Below are 14861 nucleotides of genomic sequence, written 5' to 3'. Positions count from 1 at the left end.
TCATAGCTGATTGTTACATTTTCAAAATTTTGCAATCTGGTTATGAGTCATTCTTGAAATTGCCCATGGTGGGACTATTTATACCATGGGAACTGGCAAACACAAATTAGGGATTTTCCTTGTGGAGAGCCTGTTAACCAGCACACGGCTATTTGTAAAACACTCCTTAATGACTTCTTTCTGCTCCTGCCTTATTCCTGGGACAATCAAGGTAGGCAAGAGAGAGAGTGAAATTATCATACTCCCAGGAAGAGCCCCCCATGGTAATGATTTCTCAGGGCAAGGATGAGCTCAGCAGCTGCAGGGAGAGTGAAGGCTACCAACAGACTATCTTTGAATTTTCCTGGTGTTGTAATTTCAGCCTTTGTTTTCAACGTATACTATTTCCTTGTTTCTTCAAATAGATGAAACCTATATAAATGTTCTGTTGGTAAGTGGGCTGTGGCTAACTTACCCGTGGATTATCAGTTTAGCATCAGTGATATTGAGAACTTGAGGGTGCATCAGAGAAATCCTTGCCCAAATGAAACACTGCTTGGCTAGTGTTAGGCAAAAGTGAGAGCTGGATGCAATCAGCTTTTGGTTATAGCTGTTCCAATTTTTGATGGGTTAGTCAGACAGTTTCACATTCTGACTTCTGTCCCTCCCCTCAACTCCACCTCAGCCATCCTCACTAACAAAGCCGTCACCAACCCCTTTCATACTGTTTTTTACCTTCACTCTTGCCCATCAAAACTGACCTAGAGTGTGTTACAGCACTATGGGTTGAGTGCCTCCTGAAGATAGCAGTTGACTGGAAAGCAACGCACTTTTGTGCATTTGATGGGGGCAAACTAACTCCTTAAATGTATCTGTTTATCTTGGAGATGAAATTCCTGTCTTTTTGTGTTTGATCTCAAAGAAGCAATTTCATTGGTGGAGGTGAGAGGATATTTTTTATTAGAGAGAAGAAGAAAAAACCTGATTGATTTATGGGCAAGGAGTCTGAGGATTACCTTCAAGTATAAGTTATAAAGGATACCTTGGTACCTACACTTTTCTTGATCTGAATGGATGCATCTCTACTTTGGGGGTCATTTGTGACCCTGGCAAAGTCACTCTACAGGTCATGACTCTCCTGTGAGTCCCACATTTATCCACAAGAGACCAGTACACACACTTTGTGCCTACAAACTCGGAGTACGACTGCAGCAAGATTCTCCTGTCTCTACTCCCAAGGAGTTGGTTTTTATCTTCCTGACAGATTTACTGGGTGGGGTCAAACTCTAGCTCACTGTCAACTTTTGCTTTTTCAGGTGGAAGTCAGGCACTAGCTCTCTGTTATCTCCCAATTGCAAGAAATAAAGCTCTTTCAGGGGTTCCCTTGAAGTCCTCCTACCAGGTTTAACATTAGAAAGTTTCATTGCATCCCATTCCTCCTGCAAATGGAGTGGGTGAGGACTCACAGCATGGCCCCAGGTTTTTCTTTATAAATTGTATCTCAAGCTCTCCTTTTTACCACTCTGGCCTCATTTTAGGTCCTTAATCCAGCCAATGTGTCAAAGAGTAGTGGGGGAAAGGGGCTCACCTTCATTCCTTTGTAAATTTTGCCATATTGGTGAGGGCAATGGTCTTACCCTCACTTTGATATCTTAGTGCCAATAATATTATGCTTGAGTTGAAACTGAATCAGGTAGAGTCCCACTTTAATATCCAGTTATACTCTTAGATGTCTAAAAGGGATCTGAGAGACCTATGATAATATGCAAAAATACAAAAAGCCCCAAACTCTCACCACAGGAGCAATAAGAGTTTCATACAAAGGCAGAGGGAGAGGAAAATTATTGTTCAGAAAAGTTAGGCTTAAGAACATTGTTACAAATGAACTTAAAACAATGCTTTTAATTTCTTGAAAATCAAGGAAAATAGAGAAGCATGAAGGAAATAAAATTGTCTTATCTAAAAATACTGTTTTAATACACACTGTTTTATTAGGAAGAAGAAACTTTCAGGGCGCCTGGATGGCTCAGTAGGTTGAGCATCTGACTCTTGATTTTGGCTCAGGTCATAATCCCAGCATCATGGGATCAAGCCCTGTGTCTGACTGAGCTAAGTATAGAGCTTGTGTAAGATTCTCATTCTCTCTCTCTCTCACTTTCTCTCTCTTTCAAAAAAAAAAAAAAAAAAAAGCCAAGAAACTTCTCTCCAGCACTGAGCACTGAGCTCTAGCAGACTCTCCAGATCCACAATGAATGCTCTAGATAGTAAAATGCAGACTTTCGATTTATTTGCATGTACTGGATTCTGCTAGCAGTTAGCTAGTTTAAGGACTTGAAAACAGCTTAGTTGGGCTATCACTCCAAGACCTACAACAGTATTGATGAATCCCATTATACTATTTGGGAAAGTAGGCTGGAGGGTTTATAGGACATGTTTCAAAGAACTCAAGAAGTATTTGGGAATAAGAATATGGAAATTCAATGAACAGAATCATTAGAATTAAACCAACTTCCTCATTGCTTCAATTGCATAATCAGAATGGGAACCTCTGATTTTAGTGTCCAGGGTGATTGTTTCCACCCAGCTTTGGTGTTTTCCAGGGACACTACAGGGGTAGCATGTTCCTCACACTGGGTCCTAAACATGCAGAATTTGAGCTGGACTGGGCTGAATTGGTGAGTTTAAGTTTTGCAGAATGGAAGACAGAGCTTCTTACCTCCTTTCCCTGCTTATGGGTTGTATCTCTTACCCAATGGCATAGTCTCTGAGAAGAATCTGATGTTCAAGTGTCCAGGATCTGACACAGTGCCTGACTAATAGTCCTTATTGTCTATTGACTGAACAAATAAATCATAAATTTACTTGAGCATTGGTGAGAACTTAGCATTATTGTATGCTCTCTGGATAATGCAGTCCAATGGGGAAAGCCTTCAGTACCTGTTCCTACAGTCTCCCATCCCATCACCTAATCATCTCAAGTGCTCTCCTCCTTCCCTACACCGTTAATGTAAATAAGGTAAAGAAACTTATAAATTCACTTGCACTAAGGGAAAATAGCCAGTAAGCTACCTTGTGTTGCATCACTAAAACAGGACAAAATCCTATTTGTTTTAAGCTTTGCTGGCCAGATGTACCAAGAAGCAACTATCTTTACAGTATCAAACAACTTTATATTTATGGCATATAATGAATCTCAGCTGAAGATTTCTCCAGTATTTAAAAAGAGTCAAAGCTTCTAAACAAAACAATAAAATAAAAAAGCAAGACAAAAGCAAGAGCAACAACAAAACCAATGCTGGTGCTGCGCATGGGACTTACCATAATCCATCTCTCCTCACAAAAGCAAATGGCTTTCTAGCCTCCAAGTCTGAAAAAAGGTTGGGGTCTTCACTTTTCATAACCTAATGGCAACGTTGCCACTTGAACACCAGCAATCTAAGGCATCTGAGTCTTGCCACCATCAACACTACATTATCTGCCTGTATGCTGTCAACTCAAATATTCATCTTTTGCCCGAGTTGCTCTCCTTTACTTCAGATTTGTAAATGCAACTGTTTGCTCAGCAATTTCACCTTGGAGGTAGAGCAGATATCTCGAATCCAACATATCCAAAATGTTGCCCCAAATCAGCTTTTCTTGAAGCCTTCCTCATTTCAATTATATTGCATAGGGCAAAAACCTCTGAGTCATGAAGTCATTCTTGACTCCTGTCTTTCATACATTTACTATTAGGAAATTCTGTTGTCTTTACCTTCAGAGAAAATCTGACCTCCTTTTTGCTAGGACTCTTGTCTGTGCCACCAAGACCATTTCAATAGCTTAATAACTTCTACCCTTCTAATCAGACAAACTTGTTTTCAAGTCCCAGTTTTGCCATTTACTACTTATTTGGATCTTGGACAAATTACTTGCCCTTTTTGGAGCTTAATTTCTTGTTTATTTTGCTTCTTGTTATTTACCCAATCCATAACACATAGTTGGGCTTAATAAATATTTGTTGAATCAAATAAACTTTAAATAGGTTTAACATACCAACTAATTTATGTAAAATTCCTGATACAGAGTAGGCACTAAAATGGTGGCTGCCATAAATTTTTATTACAGATTTGGATTTATTCTTAAGTTTCTGAACTTTGTCATTTCTCAAGCTGAGATATTTATTTAACATCTTTCTTATTCTTTCTCCTCCCCAAGATAAAGTAAGTGCCAGGATTTGTTTAATGTGGTATCACTAGCACCTGAGATAGTGCTTGGAACATTAAAAGAGCTCAAGACATACTGAAATGAATGGGCAAAAAAGATGGGACTCTGGTTCTTGGTTAGAATGACCAGCAAGATATAAGATACATAATGTGGCAAACAACCCATTAAATGCTATGCTCATTTCCATTCCTCTAGGTTATCTATCTATCTATCTTTTATTTATTTTTTGAGAGAAAGAGAGAGAGAGAGAGAGAGAGAGAGAGAGAGAGAGAGAGAGAGAATCCTAAGCAGACTCCACACTCAGCACAGAGCTCGACACAGGGCTCAATCTCACAACTGTGAGACCACAACCTGAGCCGAAGTCAAGAGTCAGATGCTTAACCGACTGAGCCACCCAGGTATCACCCCCTGCCTCCTCCTTTTTTTTTGGGGGGGGATTACTCTAGGTTTTTTAAACCTTTAAGTAATGCACTACAAATTCAAAGTACATACATAACAAGTGCTCACTAAAAGTTGGCTGCTATCACCATTGCACTCCTATCACTACCACCATCATGATAGGCATCATTTCATTATCCTCATTTCCCTAGGAAGCAGTATTCTGGAACACATTAGCTTGCTTTACCACAGGAATGTTTTCACCAAATTTTAAGTTAAGTTTGTGCCTTTAGCTTTTATTGAAAATTTATATTTAGAAACATCCATAGGTATCTTCAAAAATGGTTCTTGAAACAATGTTTATTATGTTACTTATCATTCTTTGTAAAAATATTTTAATTTTATTTATTTGAGAGAGAGAGAGAAAGACAGTGAGAGAGTGCGTGTGCAAGCACGAGTAGGGAAGAGAGAGAATCCCAAGCAGGCTCCATGCTCAATGCCAAGCCTGATGTGGGGCTCAATCCCACAACTCTGGGATCATGACCCAAGCCAAAATCAAGTCAGTTGCTCAACTGACTGAGCCCCCCATGAGTCCCATGTTACTGATCACTCTTTATGGCAAAGACATTCAGGAAAACTGATCTCTCATGAACTTGAAATCATTCATATCTCTAAGGGATTTTTTTTCCTCACATATTTTTTATAGAGAAATTAAAACATTCAGAAATATGTGAGGTTTTGCAATGTGTACAGTATATTACTTCTTCAAAAGCACTGTCAGTCTTTAGAAACTTAAATTTGTTATTACTTACTCCAAGTGAATATTTTCATAAACACAAACTGTAGTTCCTGAGCACAGATGTTGACAGAAGCTGCTTTTTCAACAAGGCTTTTGCTAATGGTTATTTCAGAATGGTGAAGTTACCATGTCTAAAGTCCAATCTTCAGATTTATAGGTACAGAAATGGAATTTCATCTAGGTATTAGAGTTTATAAATATCTCAGACACTATATAACCAAACTCATAAGAGAAGAGATATAAATTAAGGTTGAAGTTAATTAGCACATTCTCTCCCTAGGGAGCACTGAATGGGAATTCAAATTAAAACCAGAAGGCTATTGGCAGGCATAATTTACAAGCCAGGGTGGTCACATAGAGGATCCAAGTGAATAATGGCGTAGGATACCAAATACATCTTTTATTCACTGAATAAGTATTTCCTGAGGCCAATTATATCTCAGATATTATTGCTAAGTACCAGAGGGGATACAAAAATATAAAGATATACTGCCTGTCCTCAAGCAGTTTAGAATTTAGCAAAAAAACAGGTATATGCACAAATGATCAGAGAACTGTATATATGATAAATAACACTCATGGAAGTAAATAAGTCTACAATGGAGATGGAGGAGAACCTGAACAAAGACAATGGCATTGGTGATGGGGATAGGGAACAGACTGTGAGAAAAATTTATGTCATAGAATCATCAGACCTAAGTGATTGTGGTAGATACCACTGGGGTTTCTGCCAAGTTCATAGTGGTTTCCTTATCAGACTTTCTTATCCAGAGGAGTAGATTTCAGCAGCTTCATTTTTACCATGTAAGCCTGTTCTCTTAGTTGAAGTTGACTTGTCCAGGATTAACTACCCTGGGATGGTCTCTTGACTGGACAAGATAAAAATGTAGATCTATTGGGTAGCCCATATTCCCTATGGTTTTCTGTGAGGAGCAGAGTAAGCTTATCTGGCTGAGACAGACAAATGAAAGAAATATGCAGATAGAAGCAACAATGAAAGATAGGAAGAAACTCATTGAATTATTGACCCATAGGGCTCAGCTATGTTCTTGTCCTTGGATTATATGAGAATCACTGTACCTTTGTGACAAATTCCTCTTTCCCCACACTTAGATAGCTTTAGTAGGTTTCTATTAATTGGAATCAGTCTTAACTAATGAAGTTAAGACTTGAGATAAAGAAGGAAGGACCTTCTTGGTATACTGAGGAGATGGTGATGTTTTCACAGTAGGGGATAGGAAGGAGAATCTAGAGAAAGTTTGGAGTGGATAAGACACTGAGTTCAGTTTTATAAGTGTGTAGTTTGAGATGTTTGTAGAATATCCAATTGGCATACGTAGTATACAGTTAGAACTCAGGCAGAATCACATGGGATGGGATGAACACATGGAAGTCAACAGCCTTGAGGGTAAAGTCACTGTTGTGAATGGAATCACACCAGAGAGGGTTTAGAATGAAAAGGGAGCCAGTGACTGATAACTGGGAGTACAAAGATTGGAGGACAGACATAGAAAAGGAATCCTATAGAGTAGCAACCATGGGCAAATGAGGTCAACTGGAGGAGAGAGTACACAGAAAAAGGCCATGAGTGATTAAGAAATGAGGGAGTAGTCAACAATTTTACAGGCTCCAAGAAATCAAACACTATGAAGATTGAAGATTGCTCATTGGATTTTGCTGGTAGATAAATGCTGGTGACGTCAGCAAGATCATTTACAGTGGCAGAATGGTGGAAGAATCCAGATTTCCAGGACGGAGGAACACATGAGAAGGACAGTTTGTCAGGTGTGGAATAAATGGAAGGTGAGACAATGAGTTACACTAGTCATTATAAAAACTTGGTTGTGACAAGAGTTGTGGAATGGTAGAGAGTTGGTAATCTCAAGGCCAAAGGAGAGAGAGAGGCATCTACCCGGCAAGCAGACCAGGTATTAACGTTGGATGTTCAGGAGACACACAGTATAAGACAGGCTTACACAAAAAACTTGAACTGAGAAAATCCAATTTCCTTTCTTAGGAATTTGATCTAGAACATAAAAGGAAAACCTATCATTTAGCAGTAGAAAAGTTAAATGATGTCATGGAGCTGCTAATGTGCAGGAAGAATAGAGCTGATGTAAGAGAAGAAGCAGATGCTGCCATATGAATAGAAGAGAAAGCAGAGATCATACAACTTGTTGCAAACAAAAAGTTACAAACAGTCAATGCCCAGAGATGTGGTTTTTGACACAATTTCAGTTCCTGTTCTAGAACTTATAGATCACCTTAACAAACACCCTTTCTCCATGAGCTAGTGTAAATGGGTCTCCTTCCCTTCAACCAAACAAGGTCCATCAACTCTAAGAGGTCTTTTTGAAATGTTTGAGAACACCTATTATTTTCTAGGCTGTATCATCTCAGGAGAGGAAATTAAGTGCTGTGGTTAGGAGATGCATTTAGATTTAGATAGGCCTCAATTTAAATCTTGACTGCCAATTGCACTTCACGTGAGCTTGAGCACTTTGCATAACTTCTCTGGAGGGAGGTGTTTTCATCTACAAAGTAAGGAAAATTATTCATGCTACACAGTATGGTTTCAGTTTCTGGCAAGAGAAAGTTCAATAGATGCCAATTATTTTTGTATTATTATCAGCTTACAACTAGCTATATTAGGTAGGTAGCCTTTTCTCTATCTTAAATTCATTTTTTTAAGCTTTAATGAATTCCTTCTAGCAACCAAGTATATATTCAGCCTCTTCATACTTATATATTTGCACTGTGTTTGGAATGATGAATATTAAAATAAACTTAAATCTCTCTAGCTTGTGATTAGTTGTCTTTTCTAGATCTTTTCTAGAACCATAGTTACATGGAAGATATACTTTAAATACAGTATTTAAATTACATACATAATGGTGACTCAATTTTATATACAGAAAAGACCTTAGTTATTCATTCACTCATTCATTCCTTTATTCCACAAATTATATATATATATATATATATATATATATATATATATATATATATATATATTTTAATTTTAAAAAATATTTTTAAGTTTATTTTTGAGAGAGACAGATTATGAGCAGGGGAGGGAGAGGGAGAAGGAGAGAGAGAGAGAATCTGAAGCAGGCTGTCAGCACACAGTCTGACACAGGCTCAAACCCATGAACCACGATATCACGACCTGAGCTGAAGTCAGATGCTTAACTGCCTGAGCCACCCAGGTGCCCCCCACCTTTTTAAAGTGGGTTCCACGGGGCTTGAACTCACCAACCTGAGCTCAGATCAAGAGCTGGATGCTTAGCTGACTGAGCCACCCAGGAACCTCTCTCCTTTACTCCACAAATATTTATCACAGTTCTCCTAGGTACAAAGTGCCATTAGGTGCTATAGACAATGTGAAGACTTATAAGGTATGGTGATTTAAGAAGCTACAGCTAGTAAGACAGATGAATTCAAATCACAGAATTATAGAGCTAAAAGATATCTTATATAAAGATACAGATCTTCCTCGACTTACATCCCAATAAACCCATAAATTGAAAATAAAAGTTGAGAATGCATTTCATACATCTAGCCTACCAAACATCACAGCTTCACCTAGCCTACCTTAAACATGCTGAGAACAGTATTGAACTCAGGTCCAATATGTTCACTGCACAACAAGCTAATAAGTTGAGAGACAAGGTATTGGAGCAGAGAAAGGGACTTTATTTGAGAAATCCAGCTAACCGAGAAGGTGTCAGACTAATGTCCCAAAAAACCATTTTCCCATCTTAGTGCAGGCAGAGGATTTTAAAAGGGGGAGAAAATTGGGGGGACAAAAGAAACCAGCTTCAGCTGCCACTTGGGCCTGAGCAATCAGTCAGGTGTCTTCAGTTAATGTAGGCCAGTTTCTTCCAAGTTCCCGGAGAAACTTTAAACAATTGATTGCTATGAGCTTTACAATGTGCTTAGGGGTTGATATGCAGGAATGTGCTGATTATAGCTAAGTCCTGCTACAAATCTCCCTCGTCAGCGGTTTCCTTCTGTCACATTACAGAACTAAAAGAAAAGGACGTCATCTAGAGTCTAACTAGTTCCTACTCAACTGGGACGTCGGAGGGAGGTCATGGAAGTGAAACAACTGGACTTGTTTTAGAAACTTACTCTTACTACCCTTATTAAGTGAGGACTTAAAAACTGGGCACTGTATCTCAGCAGTTTTCTCCAGTTTAGAGCATCCCTTCACTATGCAAATCATAATCAACTTGACAAACATATACATGCCAACTCCTAGTATAAATATTATTAAGCCCCATTTTAGTAGTAAAATGAATAGCATAGGAAGTTTAAGGAAGTTTGTGGAATACATTTTCCACTGACTCACATGTCCATGGAGAAGCCTCAGGTTGTGTTTCTGATCTCTCAAGTGGGGCTCCTTTCACCTGGCTGTGATATACCCAAGGTTGCACCACAGTTGACCTAGACATGATTAAGTGGTCACGAAAATAGTATGTGGCTCTGTCTCTGTCCATATCTCAGCAAGTTGGTAATCAGGTTCCTCTTCCCTCCAGGTCTTGAGTAGCATGCAATCCCAGAGACGAGGGGTGCAGTGGTTCATTGGGTGGGTAACAATCTAGTGGAAACAAACCCATGCATACTGTTTAATATTTAAATTTTGAACCTATCTTATAACATTTAATTCATGATTGATTTCAGAGGACAGGGAGGTCAAAACTGTAGCCTAGAAAGGTATTCCATACACAATTTCAAAAGGGCTTAGTTTTAGCCTGCTTCATGGAGCTACCCTTATCCTGAGTAGTACAAAGGCAGTGTTTTATCCCAAGTTAAGCTAGTCTCTTCACAAATTTTGGCTATAGTATTTTTTTCAAGGTGTGAATCATTTTTCTCAGGCTTTCCTGTACATTGAGGCTTCCAGAAGGAATGTAGTCTCTGTATTAGTAAATCTCCATTCTTTAGCTTGTTCTTCATCTCTCACAGTATACTGGGGATAACTGGAGAGATCTATATGACGTATCAGAGGTGGTTTTATTTAGCATCTTCTTGCAATGTAACAGAAATGGGTTCTACATTGTTAGCCTTACCTGGTTTCCCATCTACCCCTACAGCTTTACTCACTTATGTGTTCACAGATCTCAGGTGGGGATAGGTCAGCAGTCGAAGCCTCATCTCCTAGCAGAATCATCTGCAGTCTTAAAGCTTGGTAAGGAGGCATTTAGAGTCTCAAATGCTTTTTTTTCCTGGAGAAAAAGTGACTTGAGCATTCAATTTACAGAGCAAGTCTCCATCAACTAAGGTGATGGGATACTCAGGAAGGTACAAAAACTGTTGTAGTTTCTGATCTCCCAACTTACATTTCATAGGTTGCAGAAAGGCTTTCTGTTGTAGTTATCCAGTAATCTACATTATGGAGACTTTTCTACTGGAAATTTTTGCTATTTCAGTATTGATAACTGAAGAGATGGCTCCAGTGTCTGCTAAAAGTTCATTAATTGATTTTCTAATGTCAATTTTCTCCAGGGCCCCTATGTGGAAATTACTATTGCCTTAGCTAGATCAGTGGGAGTCCCTGGGCCCCTTCATTCTTTATCAGAGTCTGCATCTTGTTGGATCATTTGAGACTTCCTTTCCTTCCCCTCCTTAACCTTTTTATTTTTTCTTAACTTAGGGACGCTTTTCTTCCAATGTCCTTCTTTCTTACAGGATGCAAATTGGTTTTCAACTAAAGGACCTCCCTTATTTTTCTTAGGAGCCCTGAATTTGTGAGAGCCACATAGGACTTCCACAAAGATGGTGTCTGTCTCTTTGCATCTTTTTTTTTTTTGGTGTCTGTTCTCTGCCATCGTACACTTTGAATGCTATATCCACCAGCTGTGATAGATTCATCTCTAATGCTTCATCCAACTTTTGCAGTTTTCTTTTAGTGTCAGGAGCACTCTGTGTGACAAAGGTCATTTAACCATCTGAACATTTTTGAGTGCCTCAGGATCAGCATCTGTATACTTGCGGTGTGTTTGGTAAATGTGCTCCAAGAACACAAAGTGATCCTTAGATTTTTGTTGCAATTCCTGTATTTTATTCAGACTTCTTTTGTTTAGAAACCCCCTGAGACCAACCAAAATGCACTTCTGGTAGTAATCAAGTGCAGGCATGCCCCTGTCATTGGGATCCCAATTTGGTTCCACTAAGGAAACCACAACATCCACCTTGGGAGTGTCTTTGGCTCCTCTGTAATGGAGACTGATGCCTCTACACAAGCCTTTTCTATCACTAACCATTTCCATCAACCATGAGAAGCATATTTAAGAGTTTGAATACCTTCCCAAGAGAGTCAGTGAGTTGCAAATATTGAGGTAAATAGCTTAATCATTTCAAGGGGATCATCCTGGCAGGAGGAATTATTGTTCTTCCAATGCAACAGAGCTGAAGTAGAAAAGGGCCAGCCCAGGTGTCCATGCTGGTTTAAACCTCCAGTAGGAAACTGCTCTGGTCTGGCTGGAATTGCTTTCTGGCCAAATTGATTCCCTCCCTGAGTCTTATAAGGGGAGACTACTCCAGGCCCTGGTGCTTCCCTGGAATCCTATTGAGGAGGAGCTGAAGCCCTACAAGGTTCCAGAGAATCAAGCATTTCAGCTCAAGGAGATGGAAAATTGGCCACAAGGGGCAGGAATGGAAGGGCAGGTGAAGGATTTAGAGTTTGTAACATCGTCCTGTCTTCTTCCTCCCTTAAATTGCTCCCATCTTCTTGTAGTACCCAGAGCACAGCCTTCTTTTCTGGTCTCTGTACCATCAGCCTAGACCTCTCCCTTTTAATCTCCTCCTGATAGAGGAGCACGAAAGCTTGCACATAGGGGAATTTCATCATCTTTGCCAGCTCTCTGGCAATACAACTCCAACTACAAAGCAGTATGGTAATTCAAAGAGCTATTTAAAGTCCATCATTCACAGATCCCAATGTATATTGTGGCCATGCTGTGTCACAATAAAAAAAATCACTTTCATGGACATAGATGAATAACTAAAATCGGACTATTTCTTCAAAATTCACCTGAACAGGCTGTCAGGTAGAATAAACATTAAATTCCCCATGACTATCAAATACAATCACAAAAGAGCTGCTCTCCCAACAAACCAAAACCAAATTGGGCACAGAGCCCAACAATTATTTTTATTAGCCAGGTACACACTGGCTGTACACACTGGAGCTGCAACTCACCCGGTACTGGAGTCCATGAACTCATCCACAGGTTGACTCCTTGCTCCTACAGGAAGCTGGGGCCACCTGCGCTGACCTCAGAAACAAAGGGAGGGTCCCCCCTTGAAAGCAGTTCTGGCACTTGTTACAGACCATCCCCAAAGTCTTTCCCGCACTGGGGTAGCTAACCATGAGCAGCACCTCTCCTGGTTGGCTCACCAACATTGTTATCAAATTCAAGTCTCATCTGCTCACCCTGTGACAGGCCAGTAAGTTGAGAGACAAGGTGTTGGGGCAGGGAGAGCAACTTCATTTGAAAAAGTCACCTGAGAAGATGGCAAATTAATGTCTGTTAAAAACCACCTTCCCTGCTCATGTAGGCAGGAGTTTTTAAAGAGGGGAGAAGCAGGAGGGAAAAAAGAAACAAGCTACAGCTGTCACTCGGCTTGACCAGTCAGGTGTCTTTAGTTAACGTAAATCAGGTTCAAACTCCTTGAGAAACTTTAAACAGAATTGATAAGCTTATCATGTGCTTAGGTTGACGTGTAGGAATTGATTAGTTCAGTTCTGCTAGCAGAACACTTACATTAGCCTACCATTGGACAAAGTGATCACAAGGCCTATTTTATAATAAAGTGTTGAGTATCTCGTGTAATTTATTGAATACTGTACTGAAAGTGAGAAACCATGGTTGTAGGGTACAGAATGGCTATTGAGGGTATTGGTTGTTTACCCTCCTGATTGCCTGGCTGACTGGGAACTGCAGGTCACTGCCCCTGCCTACCATTATGAGGCACGATCGTCCTACATATCACTAGCCCAGGATCAAAGAAGATCAAAATTCGAAGTACAGTTTCTGCTGAACGTGTATCGCTTTTGTACATTGTAAAGTCGACAAATCGTAAGTCAAACCATCCTGAGTCAGGGACCGTCTGTAAGTCATCCCACATTTCTAACTTACAAATGGGAAAACGGAGACACAGAGAAGGTAAGAAGTAATGCCGGAATTGGAATCTGGATGGTCCAAATCCTAGCCCAGTTCTTTTCCCACTATCTTACCCTATACAATAAAGACTGTCTTGGAAAAAGTTGAGCCTCTCATCCTTTACTGCCTGTCTTCCTTTACGTGGAATGGGAATAATTGGTATGTTTCATAAAAGGCTTTACTGATGTAATCCTAAAGTATAGGCAGGTGGCACCATCATTGATTGCTTTTCTGGAGTCATTTTTAATGCATCCTCCCTCCTATTTTTTTTCACTTCTGCTTTTATAATAAAAATAGAAATTTATAGAGAGAATGAGAGTTAAGGAAAATTTTGCATAAACTCTTGTTCAGAGTTTCTCTGAGGCTTTAAAAAAAAACAAAACTGGGACCCCTGGGTGGCTCACTCAGTTCAGTGTCCGATTTCGGCTCAGGTCATGATCTCATAGTTCGTGAGATCTGTGCCGACAGCTCAGAGCCTGGAGCCTGCTTCTGATTCTGTGTCTCCCTCTCTATCTACCCCTCTCCTGCTCATGCTCTGTCTCTTTCTGTCTCTTAAAAATAAATAAAGGTTAAATTTTTTTAATAAAAAAATTTTTTTAAACCCTTTTATTAGGGAATACAGTTTAGTCCACTGACTCCTTTTAGTTATGTTATCTTATCTTTGTCTTTCACTCTCCTTCTTCAGCTTTGTACTCCTCCAGTGACAGTCATTTAGCCTTTACTGATATCCAGTTCTCTTAACATCTACCCACTATCTCATATAATGCTCCTTCCAATGTTTGAAGAGTGTTAACATGAACCACTAAGTCTTCTCTCCCCAGGCAAAATATCACAGTTGTTATAGAATGGTACAGATGAAAGACCAGAGGTCTAAGAGCCATTGACCTGGCTCTGCCACTTACTACCTTGGTCAAGGCACTAATGCCTTTCAACTTCAGTACTGCCATCTATAAAAGTGGATATAATAACATTTATCTCATAGGATCACTATAGGGATCAAAATCAATATCAGAGAATGTGTTAAAGAACTGCATGCTATGAATTGGTATGTAAATGTGATCGTGGCTGTCCTGCCCCTGCTCACAGTCCAGTTGTTAAACTGGAATAAAGAATGGGGCTTATCTGTGAAGGTTATAGGGAGATAATTTGCTCTCTCAACAAGAACACTATCTTTAGTAGGTCTTAAGTGGCTTTAGATGTTGCTAGTAGCTGTACTAGCATCTTAAACCTGTGATCAACTAAAACGTCTAGATCTTTTTCGCAGGTTGCCTCTACTTTGTTCACATGCAATTATGGTATTGCATATGAACCTAGTTGCAGGAATTAATCTTTAT

The sequence above is a fragment of the Panthera leo genome, chromosome F3 (assembly GCF_018350215.1).
Source record: "Panthera leo isolate Ple1 chromosome F3, P.leo_Ple1_pat1.1, whole genome shotgun sequence".
NCBI classification, from domain to species: Eukaryota; Metazoa; Chordata; class Mammalia; order Carnivora; family Felidae; genus Panthera; species Panthera leo.
This window is presented reverse-complemented; position numbering follows the sequence as displayed.